This window comes from Tamandua tetradactyla, chromosome 20 (genome assembly GCF_023851605.1).
Source record: "Tamandua tetradactyla isolate mTamTet1 chromosome 20, mTamTet1.pri, whole genome shotgun sequence".
NCBI classification, from domain to species: domain Eukaryota; kingdom Metazoa; phylum Chordata; class Mammalia; order Pilosa; family Myrmecophagidae; genus Tamandua; species Tamandua tetradactyla.
In genome coordinates, this window is record NC_135346.1 from 15,221,179 (window position 1) to 15,234,454 (window position 13,276).

The 13,276-nt window shown below is 37.4% G+C and overlaps 1 protein-coding gene across 2 annotated transcripts in view; it reads left to right on the forward strand.

The window, feature by feature from the left end:
- TGFBI (transforming growth factor beta induced) overlaps nt 1-13,276 on the forward strand; it is a 168,636-nt gene that overhangs the window by 36,613 nt on the left and 118,747 nt on the right. The window lies entirely within an intron of this gene.

The following is a 13,276-nucleotide window of genomic DNA, read 5'->3' on the forward strand; positions in this document are numbered from 1 at the left end:
GTCAAAAAGTATTGGCAAAGTGCCCTGAGGGAGGGGAGAAAATCTGTGGAACTATTAAACCTTACCATCAGGGAATCCCCTGATACTGTGTCAAACCTTAGGGATACCCAAATCAATAGGCCATGCCCTCGATCAGGAGGCTTATTCTTGTGAAGCTTATGTAGGTAGCAGAGAAGCTTAGACTACCTATAGGCATGCCTAAGAGTCATCTCTGGAGGACCTCTGTTGTTGCTCAGATGTGGCCTCAGTCTCTCTAAGCCCAACTTTGCAAGTGAAATCATTGCCCTCCCCTCTACATGGGGCATGACATCCAGGGGTGAAAGTCTCCCTGGTAACGTGGGAGAGGACGCCCAGGGATGAATCCAGACCTAGCACTGTGGGATCAACAATTCCATCCTGACCAAAGGGGGAAAAGAAGTGTAATTAATAAAGTATCAGTGGCAGAGAGCATTCAAATAGAGTTGAGAGGCTACTCTGGAGGTTGCTCTTATGCAAGCTTTAGGTAGATCTTGCTACCTATCATAACCTGCCAACCCCCAACCAGGACTATTCCAGCCAATCCTAAAAAACACCTAGGGCAATATATAAGATTCTGCAAGAGTTTCATGTACTGGAGTAGCTTTCCAGAAACCTACAACCTCCAGATGGTTCCCTGGTTCTGATAAGTCCTGAAATCTAGCCCAGCCTCTCCAGAACATAAACTAGTTTCATCTGCCTACCCCATATTAGTGACAGACCCTTCCAATATCAAACATCTGGAGTTGCCATGGCCTAAACGACCCTAGGGAGAGGTATGGAGGGATCAAAGATGATGGTGGAATTATACATAGAGGATAGGACTTAACAAATGAATGCGAATGCTGAATCATTAAATTGATATCTCTTTTGGTCTCTGGTGTTTTTAGAGCAGCTAGAGGTAAAAACCTGAAGTTGTGAAATTATAACCCATGTCAAAGTCTGAAATATGTTCTACAACTAATTGTGGTGCTGTGCTTTGAAATTTATAGCTTTTTTTGCATATGTGTTATTGTTCACAAAAAAGGAAGGAAATAAAAAGTCGATCGTGATGATAAAGTTTTTAAGCCGTCTAGCCTCCTATATTCTGGAGCAGCTGGAAGGAAAAATATGAAAGGATTATATGGTAGCCCATGACAAACTCTGAGATCCTGTAACCACTTTTTGAAGAGTGCTTTGAAAACTATTGCTTTTTTATTTCTTTGCTTTGCGTATATGTTATACTATATAATAAAAAAAAGTTTAAAAAAAGAATACATGAATGACCCCGCAGAGAACCTCTTTTGTTGCTCAAATGTGGCCTATCTCTCAGCCAACATAGAAAGCAAACTCACTGCCCTCCCCCTCTCTATGTGGGATATGACTCCCAGGGGTGTAAATCTCCCTCTCAATGTGGAACAGAAATCCTAGAATGAGTTGGGACCCAGCATCAAGGGATTGAGAAAACCTCCTCAATTGAAAGGGGGAATAGAGAAATGAGACAAAATAAAGTGTCAGTGGCTGAGATTTCAAATAGAGTCAAGAGGTTATCCTGGAGGTTATTCTTACACATTATATAGATAACCCCTTTTCAGTTTAAGGTGTATTAGGGAGGCTAGAGAGAAGTGCCTGAAAATGTAGAGCTGTGTTCCAGGAGCCATGTTTCTTGAAGATGATTGTATAATGATGTAGTTTTCACAAAGTGACTGTGTGATTGTGAAAACCTTGTTCTGATGCTCCTTTTATCTACAGTATGGACAGATGAGTAAAACGTATGGATTAAAAACAAATAATAGGGTGAACAAATGTTAAAATAAATTGGATAGAGGGAAATACTAGTTGGTCAATGAGAGGGAGGGTTAAGGGGTATGGTATTTATGAGTTTTTTCTTTTTTCTTTTTATTTCTTTTTCTGGAGTGATGTAAATGTTCTGAGAAATGATCATGGTGATGAATATACAACCATGTGATGATATTGTGAGCCACTGATTGCACACCAAGTATGGAATGTTCATACATTAAGAATGGTCATGTTGTATGTTGATTGGTTTTATTAATAAAAATTAAATATATATATATTAGATGAGGCCTGGAATTTTCTATGGAAACATGCCATTTAAATAATTTGTTAGTATCTGCAGGAGATTGAAATTGTGGCCCAAATTTTTCACCCCTCCTTGGCATCCACACCCTTGCCACTTATTTTCAGGGTCAGTGGGGTCTTCCCAAACCTTGATTTTTTGTCAGCTTGCTTTAATCGATAAAATGAGGCAGAAGGGACAGTGCATCAGTAGAGCCTGGGCCCTATGGGTTTTTGTGCTTTTTCACTCACCTTCTTATGTTCTGCTATCATTGTGAGAAAAGTATTTCCAGGCTAACCTGCTGGCATCAGGAAGAGAATGAAAGTCACATGATGCATAGTCACCCAGCTGAACCCAGCCTTCATAAATGAGTGACAGTAATAAGCAGTTGCCATTTGAAGCCACTAAGTTTAGTGGCAATGCCACAATAACTGAACTGTTCCAAGTAGATTAATCACCACTTTTTACTTTAGAGACAGCCCTTCAAAGAGACATTTAATGGATAAGGAGCAGAATCCCTATGCATCAAATATATCAAAGAACTGATTCAATACCTGTTTTAGTTTGCCAGAGCTGCTATGACAAATACTGCACACTTGTTGGCTTAAATAGGAATTTATTATCTCACAGTTTTGCAGGCTAGAAGTCCAAACCAAGGTATTGGCAGGACTCACTTTCTCCTCAAGGGTTCAATGTTCTGGTGGTGACTTACCAGTAATCCTTTGTGTGGTATCTCTGCCTCTGTCACATGTCGATCTGTCTCATTCTCTGGCTTCTCGTTACTGACTGTGTTGGAATTTTCTCTGCTTTTAAGCATAAACCCTGTTCTAGTTTGCTAGCTGCCAGAATACAATATACCAGAAACTAAATGGCTTTAAAAAAGGGGAATTTAGTAAGTTGCTAGTTTACAGTTCTATGCCCGAGAAAATATCCCAATTAAAACAAATCTATAGAAATGTCCAATCTAAGGCACCAGGGAAAGATACCTTGGTCCAAGAAGGCTGATGAAGTTCAGGGTCTCTCTCTCAAGTGAGAAGGCACATGGCAGAAACAGTCAGAGTTTCTCTCTCATCTGGAAAGGCACATGGTGAACACAGACAGCATCATCTGCTAGCTTCTTCTCCTGGCTTCCTTTCATGAAGCTCCCTAGGAGGCATTTTCCTTCTTCATCTCCAAAGGTTGCTGGCTTGTGGACCCTCTACTTCTCGTGGCTATGTTGTTCTGTTCTCTCAGAATTTCTTTTATAGGATCCCAGTAAACTAATCAAGACCTACCCAAATGGGTGTAAACACGTCTCCACCTAATCCAGCTTAACAACCACTCTTGATTGAGTCACATCTCCAGGGAGATGATCTAATTATAGTTTCAAACATACGGTACTGAATAGGGATTAGAAGAAATGGCTGCCTTTACAAAATGAGATTAGGATTGAAACATGGCTTTTCTAGAGTACATACATACTTTCAAACCAGCATGAGCCCATAGTGAATTAAGCCCATCTTCATTCAGTTTGACCATTAATATAAAAATATCTCCAAAGTCCTATTTACCAATGAGTTCACATCTCATGTGAACCCTGACTCACCTTAACCACCAACATATCCCATGATACTGTTTACAAATGGGTTCACACCCATAGGACCAGGGGGGTTAGGGCTTGAACATGTGTTTTGGGGAGGATATGACTCAATCACCAACAATGTCCTAGAAAACAAAACAAAGTTGCAGAAAAACCAAATTGTTGGTTTTAAAAATTTTTGTTTGTGTTAGATCAAATCCGTATACATTTTAATTTGTCAAAATGCAAACACATTCACAAAATCTGTAAATGCTTAGGTTTGTGGGACTATGTTTGCAGCTATCACAAACCATAAGGTGATACTATTAGATTCATAGAAACTTTCTGTTCCACAGGATCTCTAAGAACAAAAACTGTAAGAAATTAAAATGCAGAAGAATTGAGGCCACGGTGGCTCAGCAGGCAGAGTTCTTGCCTGCCATGCCAGTGACCCAAGTTTGATTCCTGGTGCCTGCCCATGCCAAAAAAAAAAAAAAAAAAAAAAAAAGCAGAAGAATTGGGCGCATGTTCCTAATCCTAGACCCAAGCACAGTGTTAATGCTTATCTCACTTAATTCTTACTAAAACCAGCAAAGAAGTCCTGTTTTTCCCATTAATGAGTCTACCTTAATACTCTCCTCCCATTGGTGGGGAATAGCTGGTGGGAGGCATTTAAGTCTTTGGTGCTAATTCTGTGATGAATTTCAAACACAGCAGCTAGTACTCTTGATCGATTATACTTCCTGTAGGCCTGGAAGGAGCACTCTCATGGCTGCCAGCTATATGTCACAGTCATTTTCAGAGTACTTTTTAAACTATGGTTAATATCTTTATTTTTCAAACACAGCTTTGATGATATTACTCACCTCTATTTTGCAGATAATGACCCTGAAGGTAGAAATCACTTACTATTTGCCTAGTGCTTTGCTAAGCACTTTGCATGGTTCATTTTATTTAATGTCCATGAGTTGCAGGTACTATTATAATTCCTGTTTTCCAGATGAGGAAACAAAGACACAGTTTAAATAGGTAAATTTGCTCAAGATCCAATAGCTAGGAAGTAGCAAATCTTGGGGTTTCAGGCCAATGGAGAAGTGAACAAAATTTGCTGTGTTAGAATCATCCAGAAAGGTTCTTTCTTAGGCAGCTGACATTGATCTAGGGCAGTGGTTCTCAACCAAAGCGATTTTGCTCCTCTAGGGACAACTGACAATGTCTGAAGTCATTTTTGGTTTTCATAACTAGGAGGGTACTACTGGCATCTAGAGGATAGAGTTAGGGATGCTGGTAAACAGCACCCCATGACAAAGAATTATTGGGCCCAAAATGTCATTAGTGTTTAGGATGAGAAACCTCGATCTAGGATATTTCCAGTATTTAGATTGTAAATAGATGAAGAGCATGTTAAATTAAATTTTCAATGTCTCCCTTAGACATCTACTTACAGGTTTAAAACATTATTATGGGCATTAGCACATTAAATTACTTGGACTGTATTCCTTAATATACATTAGAAAATTACTAGCATCTCAAAATTATTAAGCACAATAATTAAACTCCATTGTGCTTAAGTTAAAGCAAACATAAGTTAACTGACTGAATATTTGTTCTGAATTTGGGAGGCTAATGTCAATTTTAAATTGATATCCCAGGCCAAAAGACACTGTCCTTGTTCTTTATATATCATCAGTGATTGTAAAGAATGTTAAGACCATTGCAACATGCTAGAGATCTTTTGATTAGAAATACTGACCTGTTATTAGACAGATTTGAATGAGACTCTTCTGAGCTGTGCAGCTATGCTTCCTCATAAGGAAATATATGTGGAGGTAGAATTATTTTGGGACTACAATTACTGAAGGACATTTACATTTGCAATATAGAGTCAACTTCCAGCATTATAAGTTGACCTATTGTTTTTGCCCCATGCCTCATGTCTTGAACTCATGCTATTTTTCTTAGTACTTTGACCAAAAGGTAGAGAGGACAAGAAAGAAGAGGAGAAATTCAAACTGGCTATAATTCAAGTTTGATGGTAGTGGTGATTAAAACTATTTTTTTCCCAAATATTGAGATTAACTAAAAGGAATTATCTCTTTTAGCACATCATCTCATCTCTCATAAAAAGCCTGAGTGAATGAGAAAAAAATAGTGTAAAAGCTCAGCCAGTCTCAAAGACTCCATTGTTTCCGCCATCACGCCTACTTCTCTGTAACTCTAACTCTGTCTTGTGTTTCCTAGGAGGTAGGAATATTAGTTTGGAAGTTGCAGGAATGCAATATACCAGAACTGGAATGGCTTTTAAAAAGGGGAATTTAATAAGTTACAAGTTTATAGGTCTAAGCCTATAAAAATGTCCAAACTAAGGCATGCAGGAAAAGATACCTTAATTCAAGGAAGGCTGATGGCTCAGAAACACCTCTGTCAGCTAGGTGGTCACGTGGCTGGCATCTACTGGTCCCTTGCTCCTGGGCTTCATACTTTCAGCCTCTGTTCCTGTGGGTTTTTCTCACTTTGCTTCTCCAGGGATGGCTTTCGTCTCTTGGCTTCCCTTGGCTTTCTCCACATTCTGGCTTGCTTAACATCTCACGGCAATGTCTGCTGGACTCCAAGCATCTCCAAACATCTCTCTCTCTGTTCTCCAAGTGTTAGCATGTGTATCAGCTCTACTCTGAAGTTGCTGTTAGCTCTGTTGTTTCTGGTTACTCCAAAATGTCTCCCCTTTTAAAGATTCTAGTAAACTAATCAAGGCCCACCTAGAATGGGTGGAGTCACATCTCCATCTAATCAAAATGTCACACCCACAATTGGAGATGCCACATCTCCCTGGAGATAATCTAATCAAAAGTTTCCAACCTACAGTATTGAATCAGGATTAAAAGGAACAGATGGCTCCACAAGATTGAATCAGGATTAAAGCATGGCTTTTCTGGGGTGCATAATACTTTCAAACTGGCACAGCAGGTAATGAGTCTGTACTGAAGAATCCAAGTGAGGAAACTGGCTGTATTCCAAGAATTTAAGCACAAAATGATTCTGTTATTTTTATGTTAATATTTTATGTTGATTAATATTAAATCATAAACAGAGAATAATGGAAAGAAACTATTTGATAGAGATGGCACAGTTATAAATTTGAAGGTGAACTCCCAGTTTAGCACCCTATTCTCCTCAAGATTAAAAATACAAAACTCTACACAAGTTTACAGGTGTGATAAAATTTGGATGAATTAGTTAGAAGAAGAAAAGTCTAAGGGGACCCTGCCCACATACACCACTATGTTACTATATGTATATTGTATGACTATAATATATCATTTGGGGTCATTATACTGCTAATTACCCTCAACTTTTATCTTGCCTAGAAATAGGTTTAAAATAAGTAAAACTACCTTACATATGCTGCAAGTATAAGTGGATGTCCTCAGTGAAAAGATGTATGATAAAGAAAAATTAGGTTTAGTATTGAGATGACTTGAACACTTCTGCTTCCATAGATCAAAATAAAGCTTCAATAAATGTTCACAGAATTGATTGTAGGCAACCCATATGCCCCTTCAAAAAGTAGAGATCAAAGCAGAAATAACCACTTTGCTTTCTACTTTCATTGATTGACAGACTCAGCAAAAGTTAGCCTGTGTTAGACAAAAAGACTGGGGAATTCCTATAGCCATTTGTTATTGTGAGTGGCTCCTATCCATAAACAAAATATGGGGTAGCTCTTCCTGAATGCCAGTCATTGCCATTGTTTTCCAGTTAAAGTCAGAGATAGCATTTGTTATGTCAGACTGTTTCTCTCATTTGAAAAAGGCAGTAGGCTAGTGAGCCCGGAGTCATAAAGGTGATCCCTTTGTGGGTTAGTTACTTCTCTCTGTCCCAGGATCCTAGGTACGGCCCCCCTGTCCCTGGCCTGGCATCTCACAGATGGCACAGGCTTACCCACAGGGGCTGAACTAGAGCACGTGAAGTAATGAGAACAAATTTATTACTATTTGTGAACAAACAGCCAGGAAAGGGGACACTACTAGCAAATACAAGGGGATCTGAAAGGTATTACGTTTGATAGACTTTATAGAATTTTTTAATTTGGGCATTTGAATACTGGCCTGCACTCAGTATTTATTTCTGTCAGTGTTTCTGTGAATGATACCTAGAAGTAAACTAAAAAACATCATGAAATGTAAAATCTTCTTATACATTAGAAAAAGAATATATTAGTGGAACAATAAAGGAGATTCAATAACAGAAACACATACACACATTTCAGTCCATGATAAAGATGCCTCTTCAGACCATTAGGGAAAAGAGGAATCATTCCATAACTAGTACTGAGACAACATTTGACAAATAGCAAAAGCTGGATTGATACAAGTGAATCAAACATTTGTATGCCAAAAAAAGAAGGAAGGAAGGAAAGGAGCAAGGAAAGAAAGAAGGGAAGGAAGGAGGAGAAAAAAGAAAGAAATGAAGCCATACAAATACTGGAAGAAATTATGGATGATTTTTTTTTTTTTAACATGGGCAGGCACCGGGAATCGAACCCGGGTCCTCTGGCATGGCAGGCAAGCGTTCTTGCCACTGAGCCACCATGGCCCACCCTATGGGTGATTTTTAATGGTCTTAGAATGGGTTAGGCCTTGCAAAGTATGTCCAAAAACCTGAGAATCTATAAAGGAAAAGGTTGCCAAATTTGTTGTTATAATAACAAGAAACGTCTATGAAGCAAACAATACTCTGATGAAAATGAAAAGACAATAATTTGGGAAAAAGTATCTATAATATGACATGACAGGAGACTCATTTCCCTCATATACAGAGAATTCTTTAAAAAAAATAAAAATATATATAAACAAACTGATAGGAAAATGGGCAGAAGATATTAACAGATATATGCTACAGGTATAAGTGGATGTATATATAAAATATAAATTACCAAAAGAGGAAATATAAGTTAACAATAAACATTTGAAAATGTTTCTCTGCACTTATAATTAACAATTGTAAACCAGAATGAGGTACAGTTTATCACCTATCAGATTGGCAAAATTAAGGTATAGAGAAACAGGCACACTTATTACAGTTGTTGAAAGTATAAGTTGGTTTAACCTTTTTAGAGGACAATTTTGCAATAGCCCTCCAACTGTTAAAGGCACAAAACCTTTGCTCTGGAAATTCTATTGCATTTCTACCTGTGGCCTGCTTTCCTCCCTTAACTGTTTTCTTGCCTTCAATATTGATTCTTCCAACCCATTTCCATCTCTAAAGCCAGAGCAATCTCTAACTGCAGACGAGATAATAGAATTAGAATATCGCCATTTTGCAAACCTAGTGAAATACATCAATAATGGTGAAAAGTTGATGGGGACTTTACAATGGATAAGTCAGTTTGACACCTGAATTCACTAATGAGTCTTATTACCAGAAAAAAAAAGAGCAAGCAAGCACCAAGCATTTTGTGCCTCCTGATGGAGGTACACAACATTACCTATGAAGTTTTCTTGTTAAAAAAAATTGAACCCGAATCTCACCAAGCCTCCAGCTCTACCTACCAGTCCAGAGGAACTAGAGAGAATAGAGGAATGTGTTACATGATGCCACAGGAATAAAATTTAGCTAAATATGACTGTGGGAAGTTCTCTCCGATAAAGAACCTGCTTTCTTCAATAAATATGTTCTAAGGAGAAAAAAAAAAGGAGGGATAATCACTGGAATGAAAGAGATTTACAAGATTTATTAACAAAATGCAATGCATAGATGTTGTTTAAAGTCTGCTTCAAACAACCCAACCATAAAAACAGAGAGAAAGACTGAGACAAAGAATAGGGAAATTTTTAATACCTATTTGACATTCTATGATGATATTAGGAATTATTTTTTAATAATTTTAAGCCTAATGTATTATGTTTTTTAAATAGTCATTATCTTTTAGTGATACATACTGAATATTTATGGGGATTAAATCATATGATGTCCCAGATTTCCTTCAAAATAATCTATAAGGGTAAAAAATAATAATAATAATAACCTAGAAGGGTGCATGGGTGGTTCAGTGGTAGAATGCTCACTTTCCATACAGGAGACCTGGGTTCAATTCCTGGACCATGCACCCCCCCCCCAACAAATATGATAATAATATAGGGATCTGGAGAGATGTGGGGGGTGGCTATAGATTTTAAATACTGGCCATGAATTGGAAATTACTGAGGATGAGTAATGGGTCTCTGCTTTATGTTGAAATTTTCCCAACTGGTTAACAAACTTAACAGAAATATTTGTGGACAAACATATTGGAAAAGCAATTTGGTATTACCTTATGAGAGTAGAAATTTTCCATCCTCCAAGAAAGGGACTGGTTATTCTGTGACTATGGTAACATGTAGCCACCAGAACCAATTTTAAACCCTTTCAGTTGATCAATGACAACCTACTTCCTTGAACTGCCTTAGTAAGCCAACCAATCAGTGACAGCCCTTGCTTCTGAATTTCAGCCAATCAGCAACAGACTCACTCCAATAAACACATCTCTGGGTACCAGCAATCACCAAAAGTAACCTGGGACACCACATTTCTGCAAATGATGTCTATCCTCTCACACTCTGAAAGGCCACCAATTCCTGAATTCCCAGCTTCCAGAAAGCCATATATAAATATGATCAGTAGTCTCTTCTGCTTGGAGAGATTGTTTCTGACCAGCATAGCACTTCTTAACTATAATATAAACAATTCAGCTTTGTCTTCTTATTTCAGATGTTGCATTGAGTGGTGGTCCCATTATACTTTAATGTGTGCATGCCCTACAACCAAGCAACTCTACTCACTCCTAGTTATGATCTCTAAAAATTCTCACACATATACTCTCAAGAATGTTCACATCATAATACTTCCCATCAACAGTAGAATGGACACATAAATTATGGTGTTTTTGTTTAATGGAGTACTCTACAGCAATGAAAATGAATTAAATACAGCTAACTGCATCAACTTAGATGAATCTCAAAAATATATGTTGAGTAGTAAAACTAAACACAGAATAATATATAGTATTTGTTTATTAAATGGTCAAATGCACCCTTTAAATGGATAAACTTTATAGTAAGTGTCCTGGTTTGAACCTATTATGTATCCCAGAAAAGCCATGTCCTTTAATATTCATTCAGTATTGCTAGGAATCTTTTTTTATTGTTTCCATGAAGATATGACCCATCAAATTGTGGGTGGTAACTTTTGTTTTTTTTTGTTTTTTTTTTTTAGTACATGGGCAGGCACCAGGAAATGAACCTGGGTCTCCAGCATGGCAGACAAGAAGTCTGTCACTGAGCCACCGTTGCCCACCTGGTAACATTTGAGTAGATGGTTTCCATGAAGATATGTCTCCACCGATTCAAGGTGGGGTTGCTTACTGGAGCCCATTAAGAGGGAAGCATTTTGGAAAAAGTTTTAGAACCAGCAGAACAGAGAGAGCCCCAGGGAAGCCATTGAGGAAGTCTGGAGAGAAAACTAGCAGATGTGTCTTTTCAGCTGAGGGAGAAACCCCAAACATCATCAGCCTTCTTGAACCAAGATATCTTTACCTGGATGCCTTAAGTTGGACATTTTTATAGTCTTGCCTTAATTTCAACATTTTTACAGGCTTAGAACTGTAAACTTACAACTTAATAAATTCCCCTTTATAAAAGTCATTCCAATTCTGTTATATTGCATTCTGGCAGCTTGAAAACTAAAACAGAACTAAATTATATCTCAAAGCAATTTAAAAAGTTCAAATGCAGACAAAACTAAAGTACTGTTGTTTAGAAACCCAATCATTTATTTCACAGATTATTAATAAAATGAATAGCAAGAGAGAATTTATACAATGTGTGTACTAGTAACCTCTGGAAGAGAGAAAGAGGATGTAATAGGGAGAGGTACATGGGCCTCAAAGGTATTGGCGATACTCTGTTAAACTAGGTGGTGAGTATATAGGAGCCTATTTTATTATTACCCTTTAAACTGTACATATATGTTATGTATGTTTTATGAGTGTGTTTCACAGTAAAAAAATTAAAATACTTCTAGCATGAAAGAATGGAAATACGCTTACTGTATAGCAAATAAAATTACAAGTGCATTACCTGTATACATAATTTAATCCACTAAACCCCAAGAAGTAGATAATATCCTGGATTTTAAAGTTGAGGAAGGTGAGGCTCAGAAAACTTAAGTGATATGTTCTGTGTCACACAACTGGATATGCCAAAGCCAAAATTCAACCCAAATACGTCAGACTCTAGAATTGGTGTTCCTAGAATTTTGGTTATAGCAGTGCAATGAATGGCTCATCACTCACCCACAGCCATTTAACCCCTCTCATATTTTGAGATTTGACACCCTTGCAATCAATCAGTGGTCTTCATTTTACCATCTATCAAAAGGAGGATTCTTGTAAGAATTAAATAAAATGGTATTTCTGAAATACCCCAAATACTCCAAGCACATAGTAATCTTCATTCAATATTGCTAGGTGGAACACTCAATAAAGTTCACTCTCTTCTGCTTTATCCACTCTAAAGTGGAATTGGATATAAGCTTCAGCCTGGAACAGGAAACTGAACTATGGGGAAGATCTTATTATAAGATGACCTTATTTATAGGACAAATTCTGGAGGCCCCCATATAGCGTGTTTACAAGTGAGTCAAAAGGAATCTAAGGTCCATGTTCCAATTCTGTTGTAGACAAATGTTAAAGGTATTTACACTTCTGTTACGGGTAGATGGACATCTTTCCTTGTCAAATTGTCTTTCCAATTGTGATGTTTCTCTTTGGTAAGGCATTAGCCAAAGAAAGTATTTACCTTTATTCTTTTAAGGCTAATTGTGCCTTTAGTTTGGTAATTTTTCTGTTGATTTTTGAAAAGTAGCTCTATTTGTCATTGTGATTATATAAGTAATATAGTCTTATTGCAAAAATTACCAAAAAAATGGGTAAAACATAAATCCACTACTAACATTTTGCAGGTAAGAGTTTCTCTGTTTATTTTTAATTAGTCTCTATCATCAGGAAAATATCAATGTTTGATTATGTGAATTCTATCTTCAGATGATCATAGCACTAAAAGTTAAATGCTAAAAAGATCAAGGTTTTAATAGAATATTAACATGAGTTTGAGTGTTATGTCTGTGTGCTTCCATTTGGATAGAATTTACATGAAATCCTTTTGGTTTTACTTAACGGTGTGGTAATCATGGGCAAGAGGGAATAGAAATGATTTCTTCAATATCTTTGAGTTTTTATTTTATCTGCAGTTTTGAGCCTTTTTGGGAGAGAGAGGGGGCCGATGTACTTTGCAAAAGATTGTTGACTTGGATGACCTGACTAAACAGCCTGGCTCCCTCCCTCTCGCCTTCTCTTGTTGCACTAGAAAGAACCTGTCTACATGCAGCAGGCTGTAGTAGGCTACTGATTTATTAACCAATGGCATTCAGAATCCTGAAATAAATCCAGAACTGCTCTATTCAATTCTGAATAGTCATAACCACAGTCAGGAAGACATTAAACATTAACATGGTGATGAAAAACATCTCCAGAAAAAGCCTCTGCAGATATTTGACAAATAAAAGGACAAATCCCACTTGCTTAGAATTCTGGAGGATGGTAGAGACTG